At 44.5% G+C, this 12,949-nt stretch overlaps 1 pseudogene; it reads left to right on the forward strand.

The window, feature by feature from the left end:
- Window positions 1-11,534: 11,534 nt before the first annotated feature.
- On the forward strand, window positions 11,535-12,139 carry LOC107132985 (U6 snRNA-associated Sm-like protein LSm3; annotated as a pseudogene).
- Window positions 12,140-12,949: the final 810 nt, after the last annotated feature.

Here is a 12,949-nt window from a genome sequence, read left to right on the forward strand (position 1 = left end):
CCAGTTTTTGTTCTGTTTAATAATTACGTGTTCCCTCTTTTAGTAGAGTGCTATGTAGGGAAATTAATTTTACTAGATTTTTGAGCAGTTTAAAAATTAGGCATAGCCTACATTTCATGTTAAATGTATAACTTTTCTTTGAGGATGGCAAGATGATGGAATTTGTAGATATTTGGCAAACTTGATAAAGAAACTAGAAGTTTCTAAGATTCTGTGCTTTTTATTATAAACGTGTGCTTGACTCTTGCTGTTGGGAATAGTAATGGCTTTGACATCGTAGGAGAACCTGTTGAGGTGTTTTGAGCACTGGGATGACTTCCTGTGTTCACAGCTGGTCTTAGTTTATACCAGGACTTGTTCTTTGCATCAGCATTTCCCTCAATGCATGCATGGACCATGAGACACAGTTGTGGCTTGGAATTCTATAATGCCTAGAAGGGTGACTCACAGATCCCATCCACCTGCAGTTTTCAATCCCCCTTTATTTTCTCTTTCTACATGAAGAAGAGGCTGCCAGGTTCCTCTTTTTTCAGTGCTGGTCCCCACGATCCTTCATGCAAGTGTCCAAAATCACTTCCAATACATGAATTTTATTTTTAATAAATTATGCTCTTCTGACTAAGTTCAGCTGTCAGCTGGGGCGGAAAGGTTAGTTGGGCCTCAGCTTGTAAAACTAGAACATGATTTTCCTTTGTAAAGTCAGGACGACTGGTCATGAGACAGTTGCAGTGTTGTTTTCACAATGAAAAAGGGGCAGAGAGTTTGTTGAGAAAAAGTGGCAGCTTGCAGGTTCACACTGATGGTTACAGCAGTCCCTTCCCCAGATAGGGATCAGGGGCAGAAGCAAATGTTTATTGAGCCCTTTCTGTGGCCCAGGCAGTTTAGGAGATATACTTTTGAGGAGAGGGACTTAGCTGTACTAGTCTCTAGACCCTCCGTGTCAGCCATCTGGCTGGTTAGATGGATGGATACACAGGTACTTGGATGGGTACCTGGGGGAAGGAGGAGGCTGAACATGGGTGATGATCCTGAGAAAGGAAAGCAGAAGACATGGTCAGGCACTTAGGGACCCACCTGAAGTCAAAAGAGAAGGAAGAGTGGAAGCAGATGCTTAGCCATCTGTTGGTGTAGCTTTTACAGAAAGTGTATCGCTACTCTGTTTACACTGATTTCCTGCCCCTCAGCCATGCTTTTCTAATAGATGAGTTGGATGGTCTCCCAGCATAGCAGACATGGCAGTAATGGGGAGTGTTTGCAAACAAACTGTTGTCTGTTCAATGGAGAACAGTCAGATGTTGAACAACTCAAAAATCATTCTGTTATTTATTAACTTTATTTATTTGGCAGAGTTTGTCTTATTTTCTAAGACTTCTTTTTTTGATGTGGACCATTTTTTAAAGTCTTTATTGATTTGTTACAATATTGATTCTGTTTTATGTTTTGGGATTTTTTGGGGGGATTTTTTTGGGCCCTGAGGCATGTGGGATCATAACTCCCAGCCCAGGGATTGAACCCACACCTCCTGCGTTGGAAAGCAGTCTTAACCACTGGACTGCAAGAGAAAGTCCCATGATAGGCATTGTTTTAAATGCTGAGAAAAGTTTATAAGGCATTGTCTTTTTTTATGTTCTATATATAGGCGTTTAGAATCTGCTGGGAGGGACAGGTTGGCTGGAACTGCAGTAGAGTTTAGTGAGTGCTATTCAGGGGGAGAATATGAAGTTCTCAGAAGCATAGCCCACAGCATTCTGGGAATTCACAAGAGGCTATGGAGGTAGTGATGTCTGTGGGTGTGTGCTAAGTTGCTTCAGTCATGTCAGACTCTGTGCAACCCTATGGACTTCAGCCTGCCAGTCTGTGCTCTCCTTTAAAACTGGTACTGACATGACCTATCTCTTGAGCTTGTCATGATGATTAAATGATAAAATATGTGAAAGCTCTTAGAACAGTGCCTGGCACAATTCTGAAAGAGTTGGGGAATACCAGACCACCTGACCTGCCTCTTGAGAAACCTGTATGCAGTCTGGAAGCAACAGTTAGAACTGGACATGGAACAACAGACTGGTTCCAAATAGGAAAAGAAGTACGTCAAGGCTGTATATTGTCATCCTGCTTATTTAACTTATATGCAGAGTACATCATGAGAAATGCCGAGCTTCATGAAGCACAAGCTGGAATCAAGATTGCCGGGAGAAATATCAGTAATCTCAGATATGCAGATGACACCACCCTTATGGCAGAAAGTGAAGAGGAACTAAAGAGCCTCTTGATGAAAGTGAAAGAGGAGACTGAAAAAGTTGACTTAAAGCTCAACATTCAGAAAACGAAGATCATGGCATCTGGTCCCATCACTTCATGGGAAACAGATGGGGAAACAGTGGAAACAGTGTCAGACTTTATTTTTTGGGCTCAGAATCACTGCAGATGGTGATTGCAGCCATGAAATTAAAAGACGCTTACTCCTTGGAAGAAAAGTTATGACCAACCTAGATAACATATTGAAAAGCAGAGATATTACTTTGCCAACAAAAGTCTGTCTAGTCAAGGCTATGGTTTTTCCAGTGGTCATGTATGAATGTGAGAGTTGGACTGTAAAGAAAGCTGAGCACCGAAGAATTGATGCTTTTGAACTGTGGTGTTGGAGAAGACTCTTGAGAGTCCCTTGGACTGCAAGGAGATCCAACCAGTCCATTCTAAAGGAGATCAGCCCTGGGTGTTCTTTGGAAGGAGTGATGCTAAAGCTGAAACTCCAGTACTTTGGCCACCTCATGGGAAGAGTTGACTTGGAAAAGACTCTGATGCTGGGAGGGATTGGGGGCAGGAGGAGAAGGGGACGACAGAGGATGAGATGGCTGGATGGCATCACTGACTCGATGGACGTGAGTCTGAGTGAACTCTGGGAGTTGGTGATGGACAGGGAGGCCTGGCAATTCATGGGGTCATGGACATGACTGAGTGACTGAACTGAACTGAACTGAATTCATCATATGATTGTCATCACCACAATTACAACAATTATTAAGCTAAGATTTTAAGGGCCTGTAAGCATAAACTAAGCCAAGCCATGGAGATTTGGGTACTGGTTCGGGAGATGAGTTTTCAGGCAAGGAGAACCTCATTAGCAAAGGAACAAAGGAAAGAACAGTGTAACACACCTGGAGAAGTGAAGGCGATTCTGTGTGGCTGTGAAGAGAGTTCAGGCGTGGGATCGAGGAAGAATGGAGCAGGGAGAGACAGGCAAGGGCATTTGACATTGCTCTGTTGGCACTCTACTCCTCATTGTTGTCATGGTATTGACGTCATCAGATTTGCACTTTAGGGTGACCATTCTGGTTTTGGTGAGTTAAAGCCAGAATGAATCAAAGCGGGGCTAAAACCAACTTGGCAGGGGAAGGACTGGCCATTTCAGTAATTCAGACGAGATGGCCTGAAATAAGTCACTGGCAATGGGAATGAAAAGAAGAGGCATATTTGGTTGATATTAAGAAGGAAGAATTAGTAAGAGGTAGTAGATGATCTGATATAGAGGTTGTGAAGGAGGGCAAAGTAGTAAGGATAACACCCAGGTCTTGGGCTTTGGTTGCTGGACACATCACACTGAGCTCACTGGGGGGACACAGGGAAATGAGCATTTGGAGGGATGGCGTTGGATGATGACAGTTTCATCTGGTAATGTGCTACGTCGGGTGTGTATATGGTATCCTAATGGAGGTGGCCAAAAAACACTCAGATCTGCGAACACAGAGAGGCAGGGATTGGAGTGGGAGATGGTTTAGGGTGTCTTCATCCTGAGGTGGGTAAATATGGCCAGGGGTGGGGATTCAGTCATTAAATGGTGGCCTGGGTGATGCACGAGGGCCTTCTAACCCTGCAATTCTATTACAGTTCGTCATGAGAAGTCACTCGGTCAGGCCCCAAGTGTCACATGACACTGCAAGTTACCAGAGTTTTGAGACATGGGTAGAACTCTCTAAGGCAGAGGGTACAACTTGCTTGTGGTGGCTGTGTTTACTGTTTTATTTATTTATTTTTTCTTCTGGTTTTATGGCGATGTAATTGACATACAACACTATAAGTTTAAAGTGTACAGCATGCTGCTGCTGCTGCTGCTAAGTCACTTCAGTCGTGTCCGACTCTATGTGACCCCACAGACGGCAGCCCACCAGGCTCCCCTGTCCCTGGGATTCTCCAGGCAAGAACACTGGGGTGGGTTGCCATTTCCTTCTCCAGTGCATGAAAGTGAAAAGTGAAAGTGAAGTTGCTCAGTCGTGTCCAATCCTCAGCATAATGACTTACATATATCATGAAATGATTAGGACAGTAAGTTTAGGGAACATCCATCTTCTCATATCGATACAAAGTCAAAAAAAAATTTTCCTTGCAATAATGACTCTTAGAATTTGCTCTCTTAACAACTTTGATATATAACATACATCAGGGTTATTTATATTAATCATGCTGTGCATTATATCCCTAGTGCTTATTTATCTTATAAGTTTGTACCTTTTGAAACCACCTTCATCCAATTCCCCCTCTCCCCAACCCCAGTGAGAAATTAAATTTCTCTGAATTTCTGGCTTCTGAAAAATTCAAAACATAGGCAATACTGGATCTATTTCTGCTTTGGCAAAATAGCAGCACATTGCTCAGGTAAGTAGTACCTGGCCCTTTATATTGGGCATCAGGTTCCTTCCAGTCACATCTCACTCAGCTTGCTTCCTTCATTGAAATGACTTTCCCAGTCCCTATAGGTATTCCAGTTTGTCCCCCACACTTGGGGGATGGAGAGTGGCAGCACATTAAAATATACATTCCCAGGCAGCATACCCCACAGTCAGATTGGCAAGCTTGGTCATGGCAGTACCAAGAAATTCACATTATAACAACACTGCCCAAGATGTAGCTGGCATCTGATTATCCTCAAAAACACCCAGTGCACAAAACGGATGCAGATACCCCGAGGGGACATGAAACAGAATGTAAAAAGTGTAAGTGTTAGTTGCTCAGTCATGTCCAACTCTGTGACCCCATGGACAAGACTCCTCTGTCCATGGGATTCTCCAGACAAGAATACTGGAGTGGGTTGCCATGCCCTTCTCCAGGGGATCTTCCCAACCCCGAGATCGAACCCTGGGTCTCCTGCACTGCAGGCAGATTCTTTACCAACTGAGCTACGAGGAAAGCCCACTCTTAGATTTATAACGTGCTAGTGAAGTGTCTTGAGAGCAGAGGTCAAGGAACGAAGCAGGAGGAACACAGCCTCCCAAATTTCTGCAGCTCATGGGAGAGGATCATTGCTGCCCCACTGGGTGATGGAAAAAGGTTTGCTAAGGAGATGAGTTTCAGAAACTGCTTTGGTAAGTTAAAACGATGATCAGGTCAGAGCATAGCTGTGGGGCAGTTCAAAGGCTCCGGGAGTGGACCCAGGGATGTTTCAGTAGAGATAATTAAGAAGAGTGAAAACCACGAAAGTGAGGTCTGGTTGGCTCACTTGCGCTTGTCTCGATTGCATAAAAATTTGTATGAAGGGAGGTGCTTTCTCAAGTTTATTAAATGTTTATGTTTGTAAAAGTACAGGGATTGTTAAAAGCAGAAAGCCCCTTTTGCAATATAACTAACACCAGGAAACCTGTCATATCTCTGGATACTTATCATCACAAAATCCCTGAGACCAAACCTAAGCCTTTACGATTTTCTATCCCTGTTGTTTTCCCCTTTGCCTATCTCCCTATTACATGGAATGAGGAAACAGGAAGCCCTTGGTTAATCAGGTATCAAGAGCTGCTTTCATTGCTATGGAAACGTGACACCCCTATGCAAGACAGAAACCTCTTATCTCTATTTTTCAAGGGGGATTTTTAACATCCCAGAATAATATCCTTTCTGAAAACAAAAAACAGGAAGGTACACACACACACACACAAAACTGCATTACATAGTATGTTGTATGCTGCTGAATTTTACTCGATACTCAAGAAAAAAGCATTCTTCATTTTTGCTCAAAGCAAACATTTGTTTGAAGAAGAGGTCAGATTGTAAACTAGGTGGGCTTGAGTACTGCAGTGAAATAGACTTCTAATGTGCACAGATACCCTGGTTCTGAAAAGGTGTCTGCTAAACCATCTATCCCAAGAAGTCTTTGCAGACAGAAATTCCTTTCCACTTCTCTCTTCCCCAGATAGGCTATGTGTGGGTGTTGGCAGTGGTATGTTTTCTAAAACACTGAATTCCCCCTCTTGTATCCTGTCTCAAGCTATTTTCTTGTGTTCTTCAAAATAGTAACCAAAGTTTTAAAAATTCTGTGACTTAGGACTTATGAGACTCCATACCATTTTTAAATCTCCAATAACAGGTCTCAACTTGGCAAACACCATGAAAATTCCTTGCAGGTTATTTTCTCCATAAACCTAAAGTTAATCTCAGTGTTGGGCTGAAAACTATGGGAAAGTGGGAAATCTCTCCCACAGCCATGTATGTATTAGGACAGGTTCACAGAAACAATAATAAACTCACCCCCCCCCCCCCCCCCATCTATTGGTTTGGACTAATACTAGTTATCTCATGTTCTGGTATTCTAACATTCCCAAATCTGTTGTTTCTAAAGCATTAAGAGTGGGAAAATCCATAGGAATTTCCCTGTGGGATTACTTGTTTTAATACTTAAAGATTTTATTTACTATATTAAAAAAAAAAAAAAAGGCAGCCAGTGTGGTTGAAGCATTGATTTTTGTCACCTACTGGAGCACTGTGACTGAACTACCCTTCATGACATTTAACTAGTGAAATAATGATTTAAGTTGCTAGGAATTCCCTGGCGGTCTAATAGTTGGGATTCCATGCTTCTAGTGCGGGGGGCTTGGGTTCTGTTCCTGATCAGGGAACTGGGATCCCACACGCCGCGTGGTATGGCCAAAAAGAAAAAAATGCTAAAGGATTTCAGTGTGAAAAGAAGTTAAACTCTTATTGGGTTAGTGAGTCAGGACCTGGACAAAAATGCCTCGAAGCCATTGATAAAAGTTATGAGAAAGAGTGAGATACCAGTTTTTTTCTTTAGGAAAAAAAAATCAATTTTTGAAAAGTTTAATTATGAAAATATCCTCTTGGCATTGTTGTTCTTACTGTTTAGTCACTAAGTCGTGTCTGACTCTTTTGTGACCCCATGGACTGTAGCCTACCAGGCTCCTCTGTCCATGGGATTTTTCAGGCAAGAATACTGGAGTGGGTTGCCATTTCTTTATCCAGGGGATCTGCCTGACCCAGGGATCAGACCTAGGTCTCCTGCATTGGCAGGCGGATTCTTTACTGCTGAACCACCTGGGAAGGTCCGTCTTGGCATAAAAAGACTTTTTAAAGGGTTAATCCTAATCTTAGGCAACCAAGAAACCACTGCAGAATTTACTTTGAGCTCCACATACTCCCCAGCTTTCTTGAGACGGGTGAGAAGTGTTGTATGGGGAGAAGGGAATTCCTTTCTTGAGCACCCATGCCCTCACGCTGTGAAGCAAGAGCTGAGTTTCAACATAAATATTATTGCTGGCCAGGTCCTTTTAAAAACCTCCCCACAGAATCTAACTGGCAGAGATTGTGTTTATTCTTAGCCTCAGCTATCAATTCTCCCTAAAATGGAAAACCTACAACAAAAGGGGCAATAAAAACTCAGCTCTCAGGGGCGGGATCCTGTCAGATCCAGAAGCCGGTCCAGGGAGATCACGTGAAGGGATCTGCCCTTGGCCCTGGTCCAGTGAGGCTGGGAAAAGGCTCCCACTTCTCCAGCCCAGCAGCCGCTGATGTAAATTAAGTCTCCCAGGACCCACCTCCTCCGGCCTGGTTTCTGGGAGGGGAATGTGAGGATGCTTGTGGAAATGATTTGCTTATCAGAGACCCAAAGTAGTTTGCAAAAAGAAGGTGCCTGACTGCCTTAGAGAAAGAGTGAAAAATGTTAAGTCTCCGCTACTAGGATTGGCTTTGTGTCATTTGGGTATTTCGTTCAAATGCTAATCAAAGTTCAGAAACACTAATCAGATCCCATTTGCCAGGCCAAGCCAGGCTTCCAGCTGAAAATTGTTTTTCATTGTCTACACACGGACATTCTGCTCCCAAACAAAGGCACAGCTGAACACTGGTGATTGCGATCCTCCCCCAGCCAGGCTCCTGAAACACGGCCCTACCGCTGCCATCTTCCTGGTCCTTATGGCCTCCTCCTCCATGCCTGATGCCCTGGCTTGCTCATTGGCTCTGGGCACTGGGCACCTACACATGGGCCCATCGGCCACCCAGAGAGAGAGCTAGGCGTCCAGGGAAGAGCACGTGGTTAGACGTGCAAGCCCTGTGATCCTAGCACAGTTCCGCCTCTTCTTAGCTGCGTGCATTTACATAAATTACTGGACGTGGAACAACAGACTGGTTCCAAATAGGAAAAGGAGTACGTCAAGGCTGTATATTGTCACCCTGCTTATTTAACTTATATGCAGAGTACATCGTGAGAAACACTGGGCTGGAAGAAGCACAAGCTGGAATCAAGATGGCTGGGAGAAATATCAATAACCTCAGATATGCAGATGACACCACCCTTATGGCAGAAAGTGAAGAGGAACTAAAAAGCCTCTTGATGAAAGTGAAAGAGGAGACTGAAAAAGTTGGCTTAAAGCTCAACATTCAGAAAACGAGGATCATGGCATCTGGTCCCATCACTTCATGGGAAGTAGATGGGGAAACAGTGGAAACAGTGTCAGACTTTATTTTTTGGGGCTCCAAAATCACTGCAGATGGTGATTGCAGCCATGAAATTAAAAGACGCTTACTCCTTGGAAGGAAAGTTATGACCAACCTAGATAGCATATTGAAAAGCAGAGATATTACTTTGCCAACAAAGGTCCGTCTAGTCAAGGCTATGGTTTTTCCAGTGGTCATGTATGAATGTGAGAGTTGGACTGTGAAGAAAGCTGAGTTCGGAAGAATTGATGATTTTGAACTGTGGTGTTGGAGAAGACTCTTGAGAGTCCCTTGGACTGCAAGGAGATCCAACCAGTCCATTCTAAAGGAGATCAGCCCTGGGTGTTCTTTGGAGGGAATGATGTAAAGCTGAAACTCCAGTACTTTGGCCACCTCATGCGAAGAGTTGACTCATTGGAAAAGAGTCTGATGCTGGGAGGGATTGGGGGCAGGAGGAGAAGGGGACGGCAGAGGATGAGATGGCTGGATGGCATCACCGACTCGATGGACGTGAGTTTGAGTGAACTCTGGGAGTTGGTGATGGACAGGGAGGCCTGGCGTGCTGCGATTCATGGGGTCGCAAAGAGTCGGACACGACTGAGCGACTGAACTGAACTCACCTCTTTGGTAAAATAGAGGTAGCGATAATCCTTGGGAGGATGGAAGATAATTTTTATCAGGTTCCTGGCCCATAGGAGAGCTCGGTCACCCCTGCCTGCAGCCTCTGCCCACCAGGACGGCCTGCCCAGAAGGAGGAGAATCCGCTTTCTCCACGTGTTGCAGAGCATCCTTCCCAGCTGTGCGGGACCCTAAACACAGAGGATGCTGGGCTTCCTCTGAGCTGTGGGGCTCCTTTAGCCCCTGACCTGTGACATGTGAGGTCCTGACTCTCCTCTAGGGCAGGATCTTTCCCCCGCCAGCCTCAGGTGGAACAATATAGAAGCAGGAAGGGAATAAAAGTTCATGTGGTTTCTCCTTAGGCTGCTGAGCCCGAACCAGCATTGGGGATTTCCAGACCCCAAAGGCCCTTCCGTCACCCCAGCCATAGGGGCTGGCCTGCGTGAGAAGCAGCAATAGATCTGAATTGGCACCAAGGCTTCTGGGAAATCATTTTCCTCATCCTACAGAGGAGAGGTTGCCTGACCTCTGGGATCTAATGCCTGATGATCTGAGGTGGAGTTGATGTAATAACAGTAGAAATAAAGTGCAGTAAATGGAATGCCCTTGGATCATCCCAAACCATCCCCAGCCCCCCCTTCCAAAACCAGTCCCTGGTGCCAAAAAGGTTGGGGACCACTGCTCTAGAGCTAATACCTAACTTGCAAGTTTGTTCTGAGGATTTGAGAAGAGGCATGGGACCTGTCTACCTAAGGATAGCACCTTTCCGGTGGTCAGAGCTCAGCAAATAAAATGTCTGTTTCATCAGCCTTGCGTGTTCCAGTCCACAGGCTGTGCTGTGTCCCATATTTGCTAAAGGCTTGCGTCTCCCCTGGTTCATCTCCCCTCCTTAACTTTCACTTCCCTGCCTCTTCCACAGACACCACCAACAAACATTCATCAACGGTTTCTTTTGAAATAATATGTTAATTTGTGATAAAGTAATTTGGGTTTATAAAATGTAAACCAAAACTGTATAAAACAGTAAAAAATCTCTCTCCCTTCTTTTGAAATCCTGCTCTTTGGAGGTAATCACCCTTGACAAATCAGTGAGTTTCCTTCCAGACTTACAGAAAAATGTGGGCTAAATACATAAAATGCCATGTCAGTTGGCTGTGATACCTGAAGGAAGGAAGGAAGCTGGGGCAGGGTATGCTATTTCAGACAGGGAGGACACGGGAGACTCTCTGAGAAGTTGGCATCACTTGGGAGATGAGCAAGCCTTTCTGTGATCTGAGATGAGAGCATTTAAGGTAGAAGGCATGGGGACCACTAAGGCTCCAGGTGGGAACAGGCTTGTTGGGTGTGAAGAGCAACAAAGGAGGCCCATGAGGCTGGCATGGAGCGAAGGAGGGGTGGGTGGAGAGCAACACGGTGTCCATCCTCAAAGTCCACCGTTAGGACTTCAGTTTCTTCCCAAAGGAAAGGAGAGCAGAGGAGGTATGGAACCCAATGTGCATTATTAAAGGACCAATCTGAGCACTGGGCAGAGCAGACCGGGAACAAAACCCAGAGAAGATCAGTGATATACTCTTTTGGCAACTGAGGATGGTGCTTTAATCTTGGGTGGTGAAAAGTAGTTAATGAAAATCCTGCTTTGGGAGGTCTGGTGAGCATAGAAGCTGGATTGGGGTGGTGGTTGGTGGTTTTAGTCGCTCAGTTGTATCCAACATTTTGCAACCCTGTAGACTGTAGCCTGTGAAGCTTCTCTGTCCATGGGATTCTCCAGGTAAGAATACTGGAGTGGGTTGTCATTTCCTTCTCCAGGGGATCTTCCCTCAGTCAGTTCAGTCACTCAGTTGTGTGCAACTCCTTGTGACCCCATGGACTGCAGCACACCAGGCCTCCCTGTCCATCTTCAGTTCCTGGAGCTTACTCAAACTCATGTCCATCACATCAGTGATGCCATCCAACCATCTCATCCTCTGTCATCCCCTTCTCCCACCTTCAGTCTTTCCCAGCATCAGGGTCTTTTCCAATGAGTCGGTTCTTCACATCAGGTTTCCAAAGTATTGGAGTTTCAGCTTCAGCATCAGTTCTTCCAATGAATATTCAGGACTGATTTCCTTTAGGATGGACTAGTTGGATCTCCTTGCTGTCCAAGGGACTCTCAAGAGTCTTCTCCAACACCACAGTTCAAAAGCATCAATTCAAGGATTTGAAAGATGGTGGACGACGTGGACCAGCAACAAACTACCGACACTGTGGAAGAGCCCCTGGATCTCATTAGGCTCAGCCTGGATAAGTGAAGCTACATGAAATGAGAAATGACAGAGAACTTTGAGGCAGGTTACATGCTTATGATCAACATTTAAATATGATATTGGGAGATGTGGAAGAAACTGACAACTATAGAAATTGATGAAACATATGAAGAGATATATAAATCAACAAAACGGAATATTCTGATGCTCTTTGTATGGGGAGACAGTGTTGTGCTAGTTGCCCCGCTGTTGAGAGTTAACTGATAAAAGAACTTATCACATGTGGAAAATGAGCGGTACTGTGTGATTGCCTCTTTGAATATGAAAGATACTCAAGAGAGATCGATGTACATCTTGATACTAAGAAATAACTCAGAATTCTTCCACTCCTGAAATAAGTTGATTTGTAGATAACTCACAGATTCTTCAGCTAAACAACATATTTATTTTTCTCCAACCCCTCCAATAAATGTGATCACCAGGATACAGAGCTTTTTCAGGAGTTGATTTGCTCCACTGCTTTTTGGACAATTTCTGGGTTTCTTCCTTTAAATTACACTTGTCATTTCCTTTTTTTTTTTTTTTTTTTAAGCATCAATTCTTCAGCACTCAGCTTTCTTTATAGTCCAACTCTCACATCCATACATGACTACTGGAAAAAACCATAGCTTTGACTAGATGGACCTTTTCGGTAAAGTAATGTCTCTGCTTTTTAATATGCTGTCTAGATTGGTCATAGCTTTTCTTCCAAGGAGCAAGCATATTTTAATTTCATGGCTGCAGTCACCATCTGCAGATCTTCCCTACCCAGGGATTGAACCCGGGTCTCCTGCATTGCAGACAGATTCTTTACTGCTGAGCCACCAGGGAAGCCCCCGGATTGGAGGGTTCCATGAGAAAACGGGAAGATGGAGAGAAGGCAAGAGCAGACAGCTCTCTAAAGTGGGTGTTGAAGCCTGCAGTGGTTGCTGGGGGTATGTGGAGTTAGAATAGGGTTTTTTAAGGCAGGAGAATTTTTTAAATTTATTTTTAATTGGAAGATAATTGCTTTACAGTGTTGTGTTTCTGCTGCACAACATGTATACATATACCCTCCCTCCCTCTTGAGCCTCCCTTCCCACCCACCCTCCCAAACAGGAGAAATTTTTACATGACCATATGCTGATAGAAATGATCCTATAAAGGACGAAAGATTTATACTACAAAGAAATGAAGGGTAATTGCTAGAGCAAATGTTCTGGAGTGGCCAGAGAGTGGTTCAGCTTGAGAGCAGTGCAGCCGGTGGCAGGTGATAGAGGGGAGGCTGCCCACTGCGCTCTGGTGCAGGAGTGATTACAGATGTGATGGTGGGAGTCACAGAAGGTTGAGAGGAGAGG

This window comes from Bos taurus, chromosome 12, assembly GCF_002263795.3.
Source record: "Bos taurus isolate L1 Dominette 01449 registration number 42190680 breed Hereford chromosome 12, ARS-UCD2.0, whole genome shotgun sequence".
Classification (NCBI taxonomy): Eukaryota; Metazoa; Chordata; class Mammalia; order Artiodactyla; family Bovidae; genus Bos; species Bos taurus.